Genomic DNA, 21,846 nt, shown 5'->3' with positions numbered 1-21,846 from the left:
GTTAGTGTTTGCCCCTTGGCAGGGTAGGGGGAGTAATATCACCCCCTGAACATGCGTATTTTAGATATATTGCTGCTTCTCAACAGTCCAAGTGACGGAGGAAGAAACTGAGGCCCAGAGAGGTACAGTAACCTGCCCAAAGTCCCACAGCTGGAGAGAGCGAATTGGAATTCAGTCTTAGAGAGTCAGCCAGGCTTGAGCCATGGCTAGAGTGCCTTGAGCCATGTACCAAGTAACTGCAGCTCTGTTCTGCGTCTTGCTTTTTTTCACTTATCTGTATACCTCATCACTGCCCTGTTTCAGTTCCTGTAGACTCACCTCATTCTTTCTATCGCCACATGGTGTTCCATTTGCATCAGCATAGCCCAAGTTACTTATCCAGGCCACAGCTGATGAGGGCTGGGGTTATTTCCAGCCTCTTGCAGTTACAAACTCGGCTGTAACAATCCTCCCTGCATATGTGACATTTTACTTAAGTGCAAGCAACCCTGAAGGGTAAATTCCTAGACACGGAATCACTGCACTCTTGTGCAAAGATAGCATTTTGGTTGGGAGTGTGGAAACAGCTCCACTGAAATTCTCGCTGAGCCATCCAAGGTCAATTGAACCACTTTCTTAGCTTCTAAGCTACTGTTTTGACCCCCACATCCTGCCTGACCTGGTTATTGATTTAGACATGGGCTCCCCACCCCTGCCACCTTCTATGCATTTGGTCACCGGATTGTCCTAGTGTCATCTGGTATTTCCCTACAAGGCTTTGCACAGTTATTTTTGAACGTCACCTTTCATCTCATTAAAAGAAAGCCTGGGCAGCCAGCTTTCATTCCTGCTGCCTGGGTACGTGCTTTGAAGAGGGCTTGGAAGGAGGCGACACATGGCTTCTCCCGGGTCTTGGTGACTCACAGGTTGTGGGGAGAGCAACATCCTTGCCATGCTGCTGGTCCTTTTGAAGCTTTCTCTAAGAGCTGCATCTCCGTCTGCAGACTTCCTTTGGCCTGCATTTATAAGGGATGGGGCTGTGCTTTGGCAGTCAGAGAGATCCAGCATGAATGGTCCTGCTTCTTTGTCTGCAGGGGGCAAATTAAAGCCACTTCTCCTAGACCTTAGTGGTAGAGTTGCCATGGCTGAGTCCAGACTAAATCAAACCCAGATACCATGATCTCAGTTAGAAAACCACAGGAAGGGGACTGGAAGCTCATGGAAGTTGCCTCCAGCCTCTCTCCGCAGCAGTGTGGCCTGTGATTAAAGTCTGTTGCACTGTTAAAAATCATCTGAGTAATTAAACCCATTGGTGTTTGGCAGTGGTTTGTTCTATACGTTCCTTGAGGAAGAGCTGGTTCACAGGATGGAGAGGCATGAATGGTATTCGGCGCAAGTAGAATCCTCTAGCCTACTTTGGTTGTGCAGTCTGGCTGTTGCTTTACTTCAGCCCCATTCCCACTCTGTCTACTGTCTTCTCAACTCACATGGGCTCATTAAACATGGCGACCAGGCTGACAATTGCATGTAGCTGGATTCCGCTGTGGTGGTGGGGTTAACCACGCTTTCTCACTCTGTCTGAAGCACATGAGGTGCACAGGCAACATATGTTTACCCGATTCCTGTTAGGTACTAGGGAGTGTTTATAGAACACAGGCAACAAAGTAGCCTGCATTCTAGTTGGAGGATACAGCTAGTAAGCAAATGTACAGCATCCGGGATATAAATGGCACAGGAAGGAACATAAGAAGGATAGGAAATGGCTATTGTCGACTGAGGGGAAGTTCTTGGAGATGTCTTCTGAGCAGTTTCCTGAAGAGTAAACCATGAGGCTATCTAGGGGGAGATTGTTTCCAGGTGTTGAGAACAGCAAGTGCAAAGGCCCTGAGGTCAGTTGTAGCATTTACCTTGAGAAGCACCACTTTAAGGTCTGCAAAGGGCATCACAGGAGGTCAGAGCTGAAGGATATTCAGTCAAACCTCTACTCTTTAGGATGAAGACTGAGGCCAGAGCAGAGGGAGCTGACTCCCCAGATCAGACAGTTGCTAACAGAATAATTTTTCAGGACAATTGACTCCTGTCTTCACACTTTGAGGGGCCTCCAAGGTCATGTCAGTCAAGCTGGTTCAACATCTAACATCTCCATTCACCAGCTGTATGGCTTAAATCACTTTACCTCCCTGAACCTCAGCTGCCTCATCTATGAAATGGGAATAATGAGATCACTTACCTTCAGACTTGCTATGAGGGTTAAGTAACACATGGACTCAATGTATGATGTGCAATGGCTTAGTCTGTAGTGAACCTTAGGGCCCCAAACTTCTTGGTACTGACCTGGACACAGTGTACCCCCACCCACTCCCTCACCCCCAGATAAGACACCATCCTTCCTTAGGAGGCTGTCACGTGACCCAAAACACATTTTGCATTTGTTTGAATTTTTCTTGGGGGGCTCTGTTTTCCTGATGGAGATTTTTGGCAAGTGCGGCAGTGATGGGCATACTTCTGTTTCCTCCTCTGTGAAACAGAGTGGCAATGCTCATAGCTGCCTCTCAGGTGTGTTACAAGGACCTGGCCTGGTAGCACACGTAGGAAGTTCCATGTGCTCTGCATATGGTGGTGTCACTAACAGAACATGGAGAAAAGAGGAGTCCACTCCCTGGTTAAGAGGTGGTTTCATCCCTCTAAATTGCAGCATTCTGTTATTAAAATGAGACATCTGGGACTTCCCTGGTAGTCCAGTGACTAAGACTCTGAGCTCCCAATGCAGAGAGCCCAGGTTTGATTCCTGGTCAGGGAACTAGATCCCACATGCTGCAACTAAGAGTTTGCATGTCACAACTAAAAAGATCCCACATGCCTCAACTAAGACTGGCATACCTGTATGGCGAAAATCATCACAATATTGTAAAGTAATTATCCTCCAATTAAAAAAAAAAAAAAGACCTGGCACAGCCAAATAAACATTTTTAAAAATGGGACACCCTATACCACATTGGGTTGTTATGAGAATTCAACAAGATAATAAGTCTAAACATTTAGTCCAGCGTCCAGCGCCCTGGAATCAGTAAATATGATTCTGTCTTCTCCATTCCTTCCCTTCCTGGTCAAAGCGATTTCCAAGAGTAATTCCCAGTTATTGCTGTTTGGTTCCATTTCACAGATGAGGAAACTGAGTCTCAAAGAAGTTAGACTGTTTAACGCAGTCAGGAAGTGAAGGAGCCAGGGTTTGAACCCTGATAGTTTGACTCCAGCCTGGAGAGCCTTCCTCTGCCCTTCCCCATCTCAAAGCCCCCTCTGGATTTTTACTGCCTTGATGTGATTGATCTGTGAGCTGACCGAGGAAGGCCGGACCTCGGCCACTCATCTGTCCTTCTGCATCTTTGGTGTGAGCTAAAGGGTCAGCCCAGCCCTGGAAAAATCCACCCCCATTTGGCCCCGGGCTCTGGGATCCTGGCCCCAGCTGACCTCATCCTTAGTGATCCCCGCTGACATTCATGTCAGATCCACTGCACAGTTTTATTTTCAGAGCCTCTTAGATGTCTTGCACATCTAATTCCTCATCCCGTGGGGCCGTGACTAATTAGCCTTTGATTATTCACAAACACAGAGGCAGGAATGGGGCCTCGAGTCCTCTGTGCTTTAATCACTCACATGAAACCCAGGCAAGACTGTCAGTTTCTGAAAGTGGTTTGGCCAGGATTTGAAGATCAGAGATGAAAACACTCAAGAAATCACTAGTGAGGCCCCTGCCCTCAGTCTTCACGTGGGGAAAAGCAAATGTTGAGCTGCTCTCCTCTGGCCCCCCTCTCACACCCCCGGGTCCTGGCAAGCATGTTTTTTATTGTTGATTTTTGCTTTTTTTCACTTGGGAAGATCCTGGCCACCTCCATGTCACTGCAGCCAGCTTTCTAAGAAGTTCCTTCTGTTGTCACCAGGCCAGAGACAGCTGGCCTCCTTTTAGGTTGCACATAAAGTAGGACATTTCCTAGCCAGGAGTTCCACTGTGTGCTTTTGGCAGGAAGAAAGGTCCCCTTTCTTTCATTCTGACTCTATTTATAGGAGAAAGGGTTCTAAAGGAGATGAAACACCTTCTGACTTACGATTTGTGTTATCATCAGTGCAGGCGTAGGGTTGCACATTCATTTAACAAATAATCTCAAGTCACTTAGGACAAAAACCAAAGTCCTTCCAATGATCTAGATTTGCACTTGGTGACATGCTGGGCTGGATAGTATCTGCTGGGCCGTCCTGTGCAGAGTGGGGGGTCTTTCCTGGTGGCTCAGACAGTGAAGAATCTGCCTTCAATGTGGGAGACCCGGAGTTCTATCCCTGGGTTGAGAAAATCTCCTGGAGAAGGGAATGGCTACCTACTTCAGTATTCTTGCATGAAGAATCCCATGGACAGAGGAGCCTGATGGGCTATAGTCCGTGGGATCGCAGAGTTGGACACTTCTGAATGACTAACACTTGCACTTGTTTTTCCTGGGCAGTGTAGGAGGTTAGCAACTTCGCTGGCCTCTACCCACTAGATGCCACGACTTGCCACCCCCAGCTATATCAACTGAAGATATCTCCAGACATACAGAATGTCTCTTGAGGGGCGACACTGCCCCCATTGAGTAAGGGTTCTTGAAGGTGTTTTAGATTCTAACCTCCATCCCCTTTCTCTGAGATAGTCTTCTACTTTTCATTGTTTTACCTCCTCCGTTCCATCCACACTGGCCTCCTTGTTGGGCCTCACTTGCAAGGTGAGCCATACCAGGCTCACTGTCACTTCAGGGCCTTTGCACTGCAGCTCCATCTTCCTGAAATGTTTTTCCCCTAAATATCCATACAGTCTGCTCACTCACCTACTTCAAGCCTCTGCATAAATCCTACACTCTCAGTTGAAAGTCTGCCTTGAACACTCTTTTAAAAAAGTTGGATCCCTCCCAGCCTGCTTATGCCCCTTTGAGCATGTTCTTCTGTCATTGATTTTTGCTTTTTTTTCACTTGGGAAAATCCTGGCCACCTCCTTGTCACTGTAGCCAGCTTTCCAAGAAGTTCCTCTCTCTCTTGTTCCCCTGCTGTCTCCCCTACTCATTATTTGTGTGTATTACTACTATTGTTATTATTTACTGTTCTTCTCTTGATGCTCAAATAAAGTTCCATGACGGCAAGAGTTTTGTCTGCAGTGTTCATGGATGCCTCCCAAGCGCTCGGACGTAGTTCAAGCTTTTGTGACGTAGTTCTCCTGCGCCTGCTGTATACACGCACCAGGCATTATGTAGACACCAGGAAGAGAAGGGTGAACACGTAGATCAGGATCCTGCCCTAAAGAAGCTCAGAACTGTCATCATGAAGATTGGACTTGCCCAGAGCTGGAGGATCATGTTCCCCAGTGCCACAGAAATAAGGAACATGGGCTGGGCAGATAGAAGTCAGAGCCCTCCCCCAGGGTAGCAGGAGACAGGGCTGAGTTTGGGGCTTTTCTCCCTGCCCTCTTCCCCAGGCCTCCCCACGTGACTGTGGCCATGGCCAGGCTGTGTCCCCTGGAAGCCCCCGCAGCCAACCTCCTGCGGGCCTCATTGATATTTAGGCTGCCCCTCCCTCTGAATAAACATTTCCCTGCCATCCTCCCTTAGGCAGCAGCTTTTGTCTGTGGCCTGAGAGTATCGGAAAGGCGATAAAAATAGTGTTTAGTTACCTGCACTCTGCTTATTTTGTACTTTCCAGCAGTAACACGTCTTCTGACATGTCAGGTCGACCAGCAAGCTCATCATTTCTCCCCAGCATAGCATGGCCTTGAGACAGCCTCCTCTGAGGTGTCTGTCATCTGACCGGCACCTTCAGTTGTCAGAGACACCGGTCAGGCTGGCCCAGCCCAGCCACCACCCCTTTCCAGAAACCTCCCCTTCTGTCCCCTATCTTTGTCAGCAACCCATAAAGAATGGGACAGAAACAAGTGCAGAGGCTGTGTCGGGCAGAAGAACCCATGCTCGGGGACCACCCCGACTCTGGTAGAGTCTCTTGCATCCAACCACAAGGCTCCTTCAGGGACTCCTAATGACATTAGCTGGAACATTTTCTTTCTGCTCATTTTCTCTGTCATTTGGTGGCTATCTTTGCTCCCCTGTTGCAGATGAGGAGAGCGAGGTGCAGAGAGATGAAGTGACCAGCTCAAGATCACCCCGGGCTTGAGCAGTAGGAGGTGGAGCCAGGGTCCCAAGCCCCTCCTGTGGGACAAGGGCCCCATCCTGGCCCATCCTGCTGTCTCCCCCCACCCACGCTGAGGTCTCCAGGGTGTCTTGCCTGCATCTGCTTCATGATGGCCTTTCTGAATAGCAAACAATGGTCACTAATGTCAACTCTTAAGAGAGAGATTCTTTTTGCACTTAAAATCTTTAAGTAAGAACCCTGTGGCCTCTGGTTTGGGAGTAAATACATAGCTTTTCACCTCTCAAGTGTCACATTACTTAATTGGTACAACTATCCTGAGGGAACCATGGAGGCTTCGCTAAGTGATGGTTACATTAGGAAGACGCTCGAAGGTCAGGGGAACGAGAGATTAAAGAGCAGTTGTTGGGTATTAAACAGAGGTTTCTGGAGCTGTCTGAAGGCATTCAAGTCGGAATGGCAGATCCCTGCCCTGCCCACCACCTCTCCTCCTGCCTGGTTTCCCAGGATCTCCGGATATCAGCTAGAGAGCAGACAGGGAATCTGCCTCCCCATGTCCTCGGGCAGCGTTCTCCTAAAAGGGCTGCTCTGCCACGAAGGGCTTGGGGGCAGACATGCATTCTCTGCCCCGCTTTGCACACAGCTGCAGATCTGAATCTTGGCCCGGGAATGCTCCCATGTGGTCTGGGAGCCCGACTCAGTTTACAGCTCCATCACAGGGAGCCAGCGGAGGAGTGAGTGTCAGAGGCTGGTTCCTGCCTGTCACACGCAGTGCCCCACGTGGCCCTGTCAGTGCTTGGGGCTAAGGTCATTTGGACACGCCTTACATCCTTTCCCCCGGAGGGACGAGATACGGCATGGAGAGAAGTGGGGAGTGGGTTACGTTATCCCTAGCTACCTCACTTTGTACAGAAAAAGGTTTCAGAAAATTTGTGTGGCCCAGTGGAGATGATATCAGCCCAGACATGCGTTTTCTCATTCGCTTCCACTTTAAAGTCAGCGATTTCTCTGCTTCACTTCTGATTGCTATTCTGGTGGCACAGTCTCCTCCCGAAGAGGTTTTAGACTTCTCCTTCATCTCCAGTCTGCTCATGTAATGCTCAGTAAATAAACACTTGACTGTACCAGGGATGCAGGCATGCAAACCAGCCAGCTCGTCTGATTTCAGAAGCTTTTCTGCAGAGCCCTGCAGCAGGTCATTCCAAATCAGCTCAGCAGATGTGAAGACAAAACTAACACACAGAAAACACAACACAATCAGAGTCGATAACACTGAAAAATGAGGGGTGACGGTCTTGCTTTTTTTGCAAAAATGAGGAACCCCGTCTTTGACATGGAAGCAAATAACTAGCTTTGTTTCCCTCTTTGCAGTGTCTGCTAGGAAGCTCAGGGACAGAATTCATACCTCTCACAAGTGCCCAGGACTTGTAATTTTCTGGTTGCTTACCAAGTTCCTGCTGACAAGTTGAATTTCCTATTTCCTGATTCCCTTCCTTACTTCCCCCTACCTCCTGTGTTTTATCTGTGTAATTTTTGGTCAGGGGAACAGTGTGTTTTGCTTAAGCCTTTTTGAACCATGAAAGAGCAAGGATAAATAGCTATTGACATTAAAATCAATATGCAGCTGTGTCGTTTGTGCGTACTTGCCTTCTATTTAAGCATGTTTTATCCCCTGCACTCCTTTGCAGTGTACTCCAAATGTGAGCACTCACAAGCTTATTTTGGTCTTCAAAACTCTAGGAAAGCACAGCTCAGAGGTCTCACGTGATTCCTGGCCTTGGAATGCGTAGAGGCTGTACAAGGTGGGCACCAACCCCCCAATCCCGAGCCAAATCCACACCCCTTTATCGACTCTGGGTGGAAAGTCCAGGATGTGTGGTCCTTTCTTGACCGTGTCACTAATGGACTGGTGACTGTGGGCAGGCCTTTTCCCTTCCTTGGGCCTCAGTTTCCACATCTCTATAATGGGAAACAATTACCCCTACTTGCTGACCTCATAGGTCCCATGTCTTATGTGCCATATATCAAATGAAACTCCTTTTTAAAGCAAGGCAGTTGGCAGGTGGCCCAAGGATGGCTGGGATTTAGTGGCAGATCCAGAGGTATTGACAAACACCTGGACATTGTCACCACCCACACAAATATGACCATTCACTAGGTCAGTTATTTCCTCTTGATCATGAGAAGACTCTGAACTGAAATGAGCTGGCCATGAATCTCAGCTCTGTCAGTTGCTAGCAGTGGACCTTGGGCTTTGATCTTCGCTTCTCCATCTGTATAATGGAGATAATTATGTTAGAAGTGGTTAACACCACCTCTCTCAGAGATCAAGCATATGTCGTGAGGAGCCATTGACAAGTGCATGCTTATGGCCAGATTTGGGCTCTTCATTAGGTGGATCACGCTAATTGGGGTATTCCAGTTACAGAAGGGGGCTCTGGACATGGAGTGCGTGCAGAGCTCCACGCAGTCAAGGACTCTGTCCTGTGACACACTGCTTTCCTCTTCGCTCTTGGCCATCATAGTAATAGTGGCTGCAGAAACAGCTCACTCATTGCCAGGTCCTGGGACCAAGGCCGGCTGTTCTTGGAAATTGAATTTTACCATAATGAAAAGTGAGATGGGTTTTCCTCTGCCTTCCTAGCTTTAAGACTTTAAAATTTAAGTCAGTCCAGATAGACATCTTTATTTTTACTTAGAAGGTTGTTAAAAATTATGGAAAGTTTGACACTAACCCTGACTAACCTTGGATGAAATTTTCAAGACGTGGCTCTCAGCTTCTAAATTGGATGAGCTCCTTTGTTAAACTCTCAAGTCTACTTTTTTTTTTCCAGTGAGGGGGGAAAGCCAAGCTCGGGGTTCACTTTAATTGCCAACAAGATTCTGTATTCTAAGTAGGGCAAGTAAGAAGTGAAAAGGGCAAGTAGAAAAGCTGAAATCCTTATAACATTTTATTTTCTGGATGAGATGTACATTCATAAAACTGAAAATCACCGGGGTTTCATTTGTTCCAACCCCAATTTTTATTCTCTGCAAGAAGTCATCATCACATGCCTTGCCTGCTTCTTAGAGAGAGATTGCCCCAGAGACTGGGTATGTGGAGTGATGAAAAAGCTCTCAGAATTACTTCCCGTATCACTCTGGATTTTTTTTTTTGCGGGAAGGGGGAGAGGGACTTTTTTTTGGAGTGAGTCAAATTTCTACAGCTACAGAACTGAAACTTTTTCTTTAAATGTTCTGCACAGGAGTAATTTGCATTCCCAACTGTCACATCGATGATGTTGGGTCTTGGATTTAGAATATAATCATAACTTTTTAAAGTTCCCATACCTGGGGAATCCAGAGAGCTATCAACCTCACATTAGGAAAACATATCAGTCAAACTGATTTTTGGAAATGACAGAGATTTGCAAAATTAGGGAGTGGAGTTACACACGTGGTGGGAAAACAAAGCCACTGAGTTTAGAGTGAGTTGTCACATGCCGTGGAGCAGAATATAGAAATGGCGGAATGTAATGAGAGGTTTTACATGGAAATCCTAGAGAATGACAAGAGTGAGATTATGGAGAGAGGAAAGGGAAGAAGGGCTGGTACAAACAGTGATGGTGTAGGAAAGAGATCTACAGCTCATGGGCCAAATCTGGCCCTCTACTTGTTTTTGTAAATGAAGTTCTAGTGGAACGCAGTCACGCCCAATTGTTTACATATAGATTGTGATCAATTCGGCTCTACAATGGCAGAGTTGAATAGTTGCCACAGAAGCTATACGGCCTACAAAGCCTAAAATAGTATTAGCTGGCCCTTTACAGAAATAGTGTGTTGACTTCTTGTTTAGATCATCATGGATGAAAATGCTGACAATGGGGCAGAATCCCTGCTACCTCACTTATCAGCTGTGTGACTTTAGAAAGTAACTTCATGTCTCCAAGTCTGTTTCTTTGTATAACACTTATTATACCATTGGGGTGATTTAACAAAGTGACCCAAACTCAGTAGTTTTTGTTATTAGTTATTGCTTCCAGGTCTTTGGGTCAGTGGGATGGTTCTTCCGGTCTCAGCTGTGGCTCCTCTGATCTTGGTGGGCTCTCAGGTCTAGGGATTGGCTGGCCATGGGCTGCTTTATGACTGACTCAGCAGCCACATGTGGACTCTGCTCCACGTGGTCTCTCATCCCACAGCAGTGGAGTTACAGGGCACGTGGCAGTTACAGGGTTCCAAGAGAGAGAGTGGAACTATGCAGGGCTTCCTGAAGCCAGACTTACAACTAGACTGCAGTCACTTCCACCACATTCATTTGGCCAAAGGCCATCACATTACCAGGCAGCCCATATTCAAAATGTGAGGAAGCTGAGTCCGCCTGTGACAGAAGAGATGCAAAATCACATTGCCCAGGGCGGGGATATGGCAGACGGTGGCTTGAGGCCGTCGGCTCAGTGGGTCTACCCTACACCTAATCAGACAACCCCCAGTGGGAAGAAAAGAATCATGACCATGAGCGGCATGTAGGAGGCAGGTAAGAAATCCCAGCTGCTACATAAGTGAGGCTGCGCCCCTAGGGTTGTACTCTAAGGAATGTGGCTGCGATCAGTGTATCTTGTGGCCCCTCTGCTTGGGCAGAGCATCAGCTTATGTTGAGGAAGGGCAGGTAACTACTGCAGGACCACCATTGAACAAGTGTTCTGAATACAGCGCTCAGCACCTGTTAAAATCTCATTCAGCGTTCATTTTTGTTACTCTGATTGATACACGTGAGCTCTTGTTATTGTGTCTACCACGAGCCTCTCCCTTCCAGACAGACTTGTAGTTGGTGTCTATTTTTCTTCTTCAGATGCCCAGTGTCTCTTCCCCACCCCTAATCCCCCTCCCCCTCTTATTCCTCTTTTTCTCTCTCTTACCCTCTCCATCTTCCTCATTTGGCTTCTCTCTCAGGGACATTTAGCGGAGAGCCCAGCCCAGTGAGGCTTTAATGCAAAGTGACATCTGCTCAGAGCTGAAGGCCCTGGGAGTGCTCCCCAGCAGCAAGCGCCTTTGGCTGTAGGAGCCTTGAGTATAGCAGAGTTCTGGGAATGGCTATATTGCAGCCTGACAGTGGAGATCAGGAAGGGTCACTGTGCAGAGTGGCTGCCTGATTGGGATGGAGAGAGGGTGCCACCACGGTGCTGCCAGGATTCTCAACAGTTGTCTCACAGCAGAACATCACCATTTGTGAGCCCAGAGTCTCTCTGAGGCTGTGATGAAGGATCACAACCCTTGGGGGTGAAAGAGGTCTGTTCTGGAAGGACCTGTCCCGACCACTGCACCTTGACTGAGCTTTTGCCCATTTAGAGGTACTGGACTGGGCATTTTTCTGAGCAGCCTTAGATGAAATTGAATCTAGAACTGGATTAGAAAAGAAGAGTGTGATGTCTGAGGTGGGTGATGGAGCATCTATAGTGGTTAAAGGCCAAATGCAAGTTGGACCTGGGTTGGAATCTCAGGTCTTCCTTTTACCTGCTGGGTCATTGTTTCTATGTACAGTTGTCCAGGATGTACACTGCACAAGGGAGCAAGTCAGAGCTAAAATTCAGATTGCACTTTAGTCAGTAAGGCATGCACATGAACTCAGCACTCCATTTGCCCTGAGTAAGAGACAAGTCCAATTCGTAATTTGCACAAAGCTGCAGTTTGAGCAAGCAGTGACCTGGGCTGGGTAGCACTGGAAGAGTTCAACCTCTCTGAATCTCAGTTCCCTCACCTATAAAACAGAGATGAAAATAGTACCAGAATTATGAGTTTGTTTTTCACATCAAATGTTTGTAAAATACTTAGAACAGTAGAAAGGCCCAATCAATAATGGTTACCCCTAGTGGCTCAAAGGACAGATGACTCAAGTTCAAATTCTGTTCTGTCGCTTGCTAGCTGTGCAAACTTGGGCAAACAGTCTCAGTTTATTCATCTTTTAAAATGAGGTGATAATAATAATAATACCTTCCCATGGGGTCATGCTGAGGATTAAATGAGTTAATTATTTAAAGGCTGATTCAGTATGCGTATATATATTAGCCTTATAAGCCAGTTTTAATGCTATTTTGACCAAGGGTCCACATGGGTGACAAGTCACTCTGGGCTAGAGAATTTGCCATGAATAAGCAGCTGTAGATATTGAGGGTGAGTGGTTTGGGATTCATGAAAGAGCAGCTTGTATATTGGCAAGCTGATGGGCATTTCCACTGTTCCACCAAGACCAGGAACAGATACTTTGATATGGTAGTTCTGTCTTTCCACCTGCCATCCTCTTTCCTGATGATCTAGCCAGTATACCTACTACTACCCACCTAAAACCCGCTCTCCGTCCACCCCTTTCAAGTAAGGGTGCTGCTGAAGGGGCTCAATTTACAGGCTTCAGTGAGCCTGGTTCATATCCCCAGTGCTACCAATTACTAGCTGTATGACCTTAGGCAAGTTTCTTAGCTGTCTTAAGCCTCAGTTTCTTTGTCTATAAAATGGAAATAATAAGAAGTGTAGGTTTATTGTAAGGGCAAGTCAAATGTCTAGCACACATGAAGAGGCACATGGGCTCAGCTTCATATGTTAGCTGCTGCTGGTGTTCTTCTTGGCATAACTGGTATACATGTGTGCGTGCACACACACACACACACACACACATCAGATTTGCAGCTAGACCCTTGGGAATTACAAACATGAGTGAGTTCTGCTCCTCAGAAGGATGTATTTGGATGGAGGTTATACCCATGCTGGGCTTCCCAGGTGGCTTAGTGGTAAAGAGTCCACCCGCCAATACAGGAGATGTAAGAGATGCAGGTTCGATCCCTGGGTCAGGAAGATCCCTTGGAGGAGGGCATGACAACCCACTCCAGTATTCTTGCCTGGAGCCTACTACGGACCGAGGAGCCTGGCAGGCTACAGTCCATGGGGTCGCGAGAGTCGGACATGACTGAAGCAACTGAGCACTCACACACGTCCTTGCTAAGCAGTAACCCAAGAGCAGTGTGGAGGTAAGAACAGAGTTCTGTAGGTGCAGAGGGAGAGAAGCATGTCTAGTGCGCGCAAGGCCATAAAACAGAAGGAAAACGGAAAGCAGGAGTCCTTCGAATGCTCGCTTGTGGGTGAACCGCATTCTCAGCCCAGGCAGCTGCAGAGAGCAGCCCTTCCAGGCAGTGGTGAAATGCGCAGCCGGGCTTGAATGCTGACTCTTGGTTCTGGGCATGAACACACAGTACCCACTACATTCCAATAGGTGAGCACCTCCTACTCTGAGGCCATTGTGGGGCAGGGGCTGCCCAAGGTCACCAGGGATCAGAGCCCCAGAACTGGTGGGAAACACCGAAGTTATTAATTCTGCCACTGAGTCGCCAGAAGGATGCCTCCAGGGGCCTCCTGAGAGCAGGTCAGATGCACTCACTCCAGAACAGGTAGCCAGGGCTTCTGGAGGGCTTCAAGTTAATCAGCTCTACCCTGGTACTTGAGGCTCACTAGAATTGATATTTAGACCCATTTACTGGCAGGAGATCACATTTGGGTGCTGGGTGATTATGGTCACCCAAGCTTACAGCCGAAGACTATTAAATAAATTCCCATCACTTCCGGTTTTACTTGTACCTATCCCCAGCCATCACCGACAACATCCTGGAGTTGGGGAGAGGCCAGAGCAGTGCCCAGGAAATGTGTTATCATCGTGGACTTGGTGAGGGGTACCTCTGTCCGCACTCCTCCACTCTCTGCCTGTATCTGTGGGTGGTGAGAGAAAGGGCCCCTCCACACACACCAGCCAGAGGGACCTTTGTGAAACAAGAAGTCTGATCACAGCACACTCTCCTGCTTCAGAACCTTCTCTAGTGTGTTTCCAAGGCCTTAGAATGAGATCTGGGTGCACAGTAAGGCCCAGCCCAATCAGAGCCCTGCCTTCCTCTGCTTTCACACCTTGGACCCTGTGTCCACATCACAGTTCCACCTGCTCCTTTCTGCTGCCCATATAGGCCAAGCTTCTTTCTGCCCCAGAAACTTTGCTCTTTTGTTTCTGCTGCCTGGTGCTCTCACCCAGAATCTTCCTGTGTCGGCTCCTTCTCGCCAAGAGGCCCAAATGCCACCTCTTCAGAAACATCTTCTCTGACCCTCATCTGAAATGTCATTCCCCCACCTCTCTCCTGCTCTGTCTTCCTTTAAAGGACTCAGCCCCATGTCGTGTCATATTTCACAACCATTTGTTGCTCTGTTGCCTCTCTGACTATAGAATGTAAGTTTCATGGATCTATTTCATTCATAACCCAGCACCCAGGACGATAGATTTTGCCTGGAAGGTGCTCCTGTATTGGAGGGATGAATGAATGAATAAGAAGTAGTAGTAACAAAGGATAGAATAAAAACAATAATAATAGTAATAATAAATAGCCTCTACTCTTTGAGTACATGCCATGTTCCAGGTTAAGTGCTTCACCTACATTTTCTCATCTGATCTTCACAACAAGCCTATTGAGGTCAGTGCTATTTCCTCCCATTTTATAGATGAGGAAACTGAGACTTGGAGATGTTAGAAGTAACTCGCCTAAGATCGCCATCTTGTAAGGGGTGATGCTGAGATTCAGATCAGGTCTTAACCCCCACTCTGTGTTGATCTGGAATAGTGAAGACAGGAGGCCATTCCCTCTGTACTCCTTCTTTGGCTGAAGAGTGCAGGGAGTCTTCCCCTGTTGACAGAATCACAGCTGGCTCCTTCAAAGACAGTGAAGTTGGTGAGACTCTGTCTGAAAGTTAAAGTGATTGTCAAATGGAAACATCAGTGGAAAGATACTGGCCACAGTCACCACCATCAAACCGCACCCACCCTGGGATGGTGGTGATGGGGCTGTGTGTCTGACCCTGAGAAAGGCCAGAAGACAGAGTTTTCTTGCTTTACTTCATTAAGAAGATGAGCTGTGGTTGCTTTGAAAGTCCCAAGTGGATAAGTGGCTTGAGCCATTTACATCTTTTCAAATTGGAACCTTTTTTTTTTTTTTCCAAAGGGAAAATCTGAAACTGAACTTGAATCTCACTGCTGAGTATGAAAGACATTGACATGGGCTTTCAAAGACTCTAGAATGTCAAGTGAGAACCTGGCTGTCAGGGAAAGCCAGCAGTGTGCATGTATGTGTGTGTGTCCACGGGCGTGGGGATACACAGCCTGGACCATGCAATACGTGGCCTCTTCCTTGACACTCTGCATCCTTCTTCTCTGATGTGAGGGGATGGCCCCGCCAGCTTCCTTTGTGTCTTGCTGAGTGACCGTGACTGCCACTGGCCTTCAGAGTTTAAGCTCCTGACAGATATTAAAGAACAATTCACTTATTACAGCTAAACAGAAAAGCATATGGAAAAAGCAAACTGCATTAACATCTGCCGCCCGGGTTCCATCTGCTCCCGTTGGCTTGGCTTCGCCTCCAGACGTGCCAGCCTGTCAGTTCTCCACGGCCACTCCTTTTTCCTTCCAGGTCAGGATGGGATATGCCCGTTCACTTTGATTCACTCACACAGGACCAGGCACATCCTGGGTGTTTTGGAAACATGGAGAAATGGATGAAAGGGCAAGAAGTTGGGGGACGATGGGCTCTGGATTTCATACTCTAGATCAGCTGCTTATTAGCTGTGTGGCCCTGGGCAGGGGACATGTCATGTCTGTGCCTGTTTCCTTGTCTGTCAGATGGGCTTAGCAATAGTGGTAGCTACATGTGAGGATCATTGTGAGGGTGAAATGACATAATGACCTAAATCCCTTGCAATGGGGCAGAGGGTAGGGGCATCGAGTAAGTGGGTGCGTGTTTAGTTGCTCACTCATGTCCAACTCTTTGCGACTTCCATGAACTGCAGCCTGCCAGTCTTCTCTGTCCATGGAACTTTCCAGGCAGGAATACTGGAGTGGGTTGCCATTTCCTTCTCCAGGGGGTCTTCCTGACCCAGGGATTGAACCCAAGTCTCCTGCATCTCCTGCATTGACAGGTGGATTCTTCACCACTGAGCCACCTGGGAAGCCCCATAGTAAAGTGTGCCGTAAATCCTAATTCTTGCTTTCAATAAGAATGTTCATGCCCACCCCACCTGTGTTACTCATCCCTTTTTCTACAGTTTTACAACTTGACTTAAAAAGGGTCACCTACAGCATGGTCTTTCAGCCCCCTGGGAGTTTCCACTTTGACATGGATATCCTTAGGGACACAGCGCCTTTTCCTCCGCCATCCTCCTTGGAGAGCTCCAAGCTGGTGGCTCCCAGAGCATCGTTTCATGGGAGGAATGAAAGGTACACGTACCCCTCGCAGAACTGGACCCACTCAGGGCCAGGCAGCCTCTTCTGTGCTTCGCCTGCAGCTGCCTCCTCCCACCTGAGCTGATTTTTGCCTCCAGCTAGCAAGACAAACCAAATGTTGTTATTTTAGTATCTGGTCGCCTGTCGGAAATAATTTCTAAAAACGTTTTTCCTCTTTCTCTCCCCTGGCTCCCTTGAAGCAGCCACAGCTGTAGAGGGATTAAGACAGGACAGCGGGTAGCCCCCTGGCCCTTAGGGGAGGGGCTGCAGTGTGGAGATCAGTTGCTACTTACAGGCTGTGTTGGAGGGCGGGGGTGAGTCTTCAGCAAGCCACTTCACCTCCCTGTGCCTCAGTTTCGTGGTCTAGAAAATGGGAATGCTGGCCTGCAAGGGCTGCTGTGAAGTTTAAATGAGTTAGTCCATGCAAGGTGCTTAGAAGGACTCCTGGCATGTGGTAAGTGCTGCTCATTACCACTGTTGTTCCTGGGAAGCAGAAACTGACCTCAAACAGCTGTGGGCAGGAGGACAGCCTGATTAGGGAGGAGGAGTTATTGCAGCCAGTCCTGGGTCTCCTGATCCGTCCCTACACTTGAAAACTTGGCAGGGGGCGGCGGGGGGAACTTCACTCCCTTTCCTAAGATCTCTGGTAGGGCCTATAGACCTGTAGAATCCTAGAGCATCCATGTGATAAGGAGCTGACTGCGTGATAAATTGTTTCAGTCATGTCCAACTCTTTGCAACCCTATGGGCTGTAGGCTTCTCTGTGCATTGGGATTCTTCAGGCAAGAATACTGGCGTGGGTTGCCATGCCTTCCTCCAGGGGGGTCTTCTCTACCCAGGAATTGAATCCACATCTCTTACATCTCCTGCATTGGCAGGTGGGTTCTTTACCACTAGCGCCACGTAGGAAACCCTAAGGAACTGACTGGTCCCATGTTTTCCCAAAACAGGTGTGTCCTTCCAGGATGATCTGGGACACTCCATGGACTTAAACAACCTTGATTCATCCAGGGAGAAAGTGAATGCCTTTTCCACAGTCCTTAAGTCTGTTTCATGACACCAATGAGAACGTCTCAGCTTGGTGATAGCATGATTTTAGCACCTAACCCTTGCACACCTTCCTTTACAACACAGTGAGCCCTGGACTCCTAGCCTTAAGCAGTCAACTTGATCTAGCCCAGGGTGGGGTAACATTGTTTCCTTTTCCTTGTGTTCAGATTTTTAGGGACTCCCTCATAGCTCAGTTGGTAAAGAATCTGCCTGCAGTGCAGGAGACCCCGGTTCAATTCCTGGGTCAGGAAGATCGGCTCAAGAAGGGATAGGCTACCCACTCCAGTATTCTTGGGCTTCCCTTATGGCTCAGCTGGTAAAGAATCCACCTGCAATGTGGGAGACCTGGGTTTGATCCCTGGGTTGGGAAGAACCCCTGGAGAAGGGAAAGGCTACCCACTCCGGTATTCTAGTCTGGAGAATTTCATGGACTGTATGGGGTTGCAACTCATGGGGTTGCAACTCATGGGGTTGCAAAGAGTCAGACACGACTGAATGACTTTCACTTTCACTTTTTCTGGTGATCAACTTTTCACAATATACGTGTAGACATTTAAATAGTAGCCAATTCTGTTCTCTTCCTGAGATCCAGCCAGAAGGGGAAGGTTCACGGTTGGCCTGGGTCCAAGTTCGGGCGCTTAGGATGCCTGAGAGATAAGGCTGGGAGGTTAAGAGCACAAGCATTGGAATCAGACCAACCTGGGTTTGATCCCTTCCTGCCCGTGTGACACTGGGTGAGTCACGTGACCTCCTCTCTGGTCCTCAGTTTGCTCTTAGGTCACGGGTGGATGCTAATGTCTCCTGTGTCAGAGACCAATCTGGGGACTGCCCTGGGGGTCTGGTGGTTAGCTTCCACTGCAGGGGGCATGGATTTAACCCCTGGTCGGGAATCTTAATCCCCCATGCCACCGAGGCGCAACCAAAAAAGAAAACAAATCAGTGTGAAGATTAACGGAGGGGTGAGGTGTAGGCGATCTCCCAGGTGATAGGATGGAGCAGGACGCTGGGAGGTGAGCAGGGCCCGCTTTGTTGGGGGAGTTGCAGTGACTTGGGCATCTGGCCAGGATTTAGTAGTCAGCATGGAAGTCCCTGTCTTGCTGCCTCAAACTCTTCTGGTGTGAAAAAATCCTAATGGGTATAATGCCTGAGAGAAAGGAAAGTGACCCACCCCAGGGCAGTAGGGAGCCAGGAGACTGGAGGAGACCCTGGAGGGCCCCCCCCCCCAGAGGCTGAAGACTGAGATAAACTTCTTAGAGACCCATCCAGAGAGAAGGCAGCCTGTCTTCAGAACCTTGGTGCAGCTAGTAGCTTGCACTCTGTAAAGTTCACGGAAAGAGCCATCTAGTGGCCTGAACGACTGTGGTCCGTCGGGTCTCTCAGAACCACCTCTGCTGGGTCTGTTTCATGGGTCGTTTGAGGATAAAGGGGAGCTCCTTTGTCTGACTCCAGCCAGACTTCTGTCCAGAGAAGTCAGGACACATCCGCCAGGGAAGGTCCACTGAACAGCCCCTTGAATGAGGAACTTGTCCAATAGCAGACCGTCTTTCCCACCTGGATGGTACGTGTTCTGGGGGAGGAGTGTCATCTCTAAAACAGGAGGGGTAAGAGGAGGCAGAAACAGCCCTCTCCCCTGCTTCCCGGGCACCCAGCCCTGCTCCAGTTCCTCTTTTTGCTTTCCCAACTCTCTGGGGCTGGACTGGCCTGGCTCTTCAGCCTGCTTAGAGAACCTCTTCCAGCTTCAGTTCCCCCATCTTTGAAGTGGGTGAATAGGTATAACTGAATCACTTTGCTGTACACCTGAAATTAACACAACACTGTAAATCAACTATACTCCATTATAAAATTCAAAAATTTAAAAATAATAAAATTTCTAATCAAAAATTAAATAAAATGGGTGGATAAAACATAATAGATACTCGGCATTGTATCCGTAACACATCCCATCTGTTTTTTCTCTTTTTATTGAGTCATTGCTAAGTTTCTTGTCTATTTTGTTCTATTAGAATGGGTCTTTCATAAGAGCAGGTGTCTCCAGAACTTAGTGATAGACACAGTCCTGCTGCCAGGGACAGTGGCTGGCACATACTTGGCACTCAATAAATATACATGAATGGATGCACCTCAGAAGGTTACTATAGAAGTTGGGATGGCATGATGTTGGTAATATTTACCTTCCATTCTCTATGCTTTGACCTGTGCTTTTGCACTAAGTTAATATATCTTCTCATTGACTTTCTGAGGATTAGATATTATTATACCTGTTTTACATAGGAAGGACCAAGGCTCAGAGAGGTTTGCTAACTTTCCCAAGATCACACAGCTAGCAAGTGGCAGGGCCAAGTTTCAAATTCAGAAGAGTGACCTCAGAGCACGCTCCTGTAGCCCGTCGGCATGTCCCAGGGACCATGATTGCCCATTGCCCCCTTTTGGCTCAGCACAGTGTTGAGAGATGAACAGCAGACACATCCCATCTGAAGGGAGGGACCAGAACTCTCCTTTCAGGGGAGAGCAGGACACTCAAAAGTTGGTTGTGAGGAGGTTTTCTGCCCTGAAGCCTGACAGAGAATGTCAGGGGCTTGTGCGAAGCATGGTTACAAACAGCACATGCCATCCCATGAAGCACAGCCCCCTCAGGCCAGGAGGCAGAGGTCATTTCCCAAAGGAGTTAAAGAGCGCTCACCTCCGTCCCCGGCCCCCAGCAGAGGTGGCCATTCTGTGTGCCTGCGTGCTCAGTCGCTCAGTTGTGTCTGACTCTTTGTGACCCCGAGGACTATAGCCCGCCAGGCTCCTCTGCTCATGGGATTCTCCAGGCAAGAATACCAAAGTGGATTGCTATGCCTTCATCCAGGGGATCTTCCTGACCCAGGGATCGAACCCATGTCTCCTGCATTGCAGGTGGATTCTTTACAGCTGAGCCACCTGGGCCATTCGGCACAGCATGCCGAACCCTCACATGAACAGGAAATGTCAGTGGGGCTTCTCCAGTTTGCCAAGGGTTAGGCCCATGAACAGGCAACCTTCTTCGGGAACTTAGCCCATAAAACTTGGCTTGGAGGCCCCGTCCCTGGGAGGGTGGGCCAAGGCAAGCACAGGCTCATAAAGGAGATTTAGGGAGACGACAGCAGCATATTCATTTGTACCTCTGCATAGTAAAGATAATTTATTGGCAGCTGCTGGGAAGCTCAGCCCTGAAATCACATGGATGGGAATATTAGGTTCCTTTCCCTTGCTCCCTCTCCCCACCCCAAATGGCTCTGACTTTCAGATGGTGTAAATTAATTGGGTTTGTGTGTGTGTATAAGTGCATATATATTTATTTATTTACAGGCATCTTTCCTTATTTATCTCACTGGCTCCATGAGCATTTACATTTCTTCAGAGACTCTGCAGTAATGAGCTTACAAGTGGGTCATTCATTACCCACTTGTGGCAGGAGGCGGGGGGAGGGCATGGGGGGCCTGGCAGATGCAAAGGATGAGTTTGATTCATCAGCAGGAGGCCCATTTGTCTCCTCAAGGGCCCCTTCCCCAGAGGACCAGGATGGGAGAAGAGCACAAGCAGGAGATGCCAAAACAAGGAGTGCTTCCCAGGAGCTGGGACAAGAGACTCATGGAAGGTGTGTAGGGAAATAAAACCATGACAAACAGCATGGTGGGGTTGGGGGAGTACAGAACTGAGTTAGCCTCAAGTAACAGAGACAAAGAATTGATGCTTTTGAACTGTGGTGCTGGAGAAGACTCTTAAGAGTCCCTTGGACTGCCAGGAGATCAAACCAGTCAATCCTAAAGGAAATCAATCCTGAATATTCATTGGAAGGACTAATGCTGAAGCTGAAACTCCAGTACTTTGGCCACCTGATGCAGAGTTGACTCACTGGAAAAGACCCCGATGTTGGCAAAGATTGAAGGCAGGAGGAGAAGGGGACCACAGGATGAGATGGTTGGATGGCATCACTGACTCAATGGACATGAATTTGAGCAAGCTCTGGGAGATGGTGAAGGACAGGGAAGCCTGATGTGCTGCAGTCCATGGGGTCGCAAAGACTGAGTGACTGAACAACAAGGGAGACAAAGCCAGCAGGCAAGAGGACTTTACACCAAGGACTCAAGTTACTCAAGTAACCCTCTACCTGCTGACCCCCTCTCTTCCTTAAAGATTTCAGCTCACTTAGTGATTGCTTTCTTTTAGGGTCTTTACTGGAGGTGGTGTCACCCCCTAGGGGTTGTTTTGGGTACTCATCGGACACTCCACCAAGGCTGGTTGTTAACAGCCCTCGGGAGTGGAGTGTAGGTTTTATACCCGTGTTGTGTGATTTGGAGCATGTTACTTAACCTCTCTGTGCCTCCATACATTCACCTGTCAAATGTTAGTTGTTGTTGTTCAGC

The 21,846-nt window shown here is 48.2% G+C and overlaps 1 protein-coding gene across 1 annotated transcript in view; it reads left to right on the top strand.

Annotated features, from left to right (window-relative positions):
• Positions 1-21,846, top strand: part of XYLT1 (xylosyltransferase 1) — a 340,665-nt gene that overhangs the window by 152,982 nt on the left and 165,837 nt on the right. The gene's annotated exons all lie outside the window — the stretch shown is intronic.

Source organism: Giraffa tippelskirchi, chromosome 13 (assembly GCF_054371585.1).
Source record: "Giraffa tippelskirchi isolate mGirTip1 chromosome 13, T2T-mGirTip1v1.2.pri, whole genome shotgun sequence".
NCBI classification, from domain to species: domain Eukaryota; kingdom Metazoa; phylum Chordata; class Mammalia; order Artiodactyla; family Giraffidae; genus Giraffa; species Giraffa tippelskirchi.
This window is presented reverse-complemented; position numbering and strand designations above follow the sequence as displayed.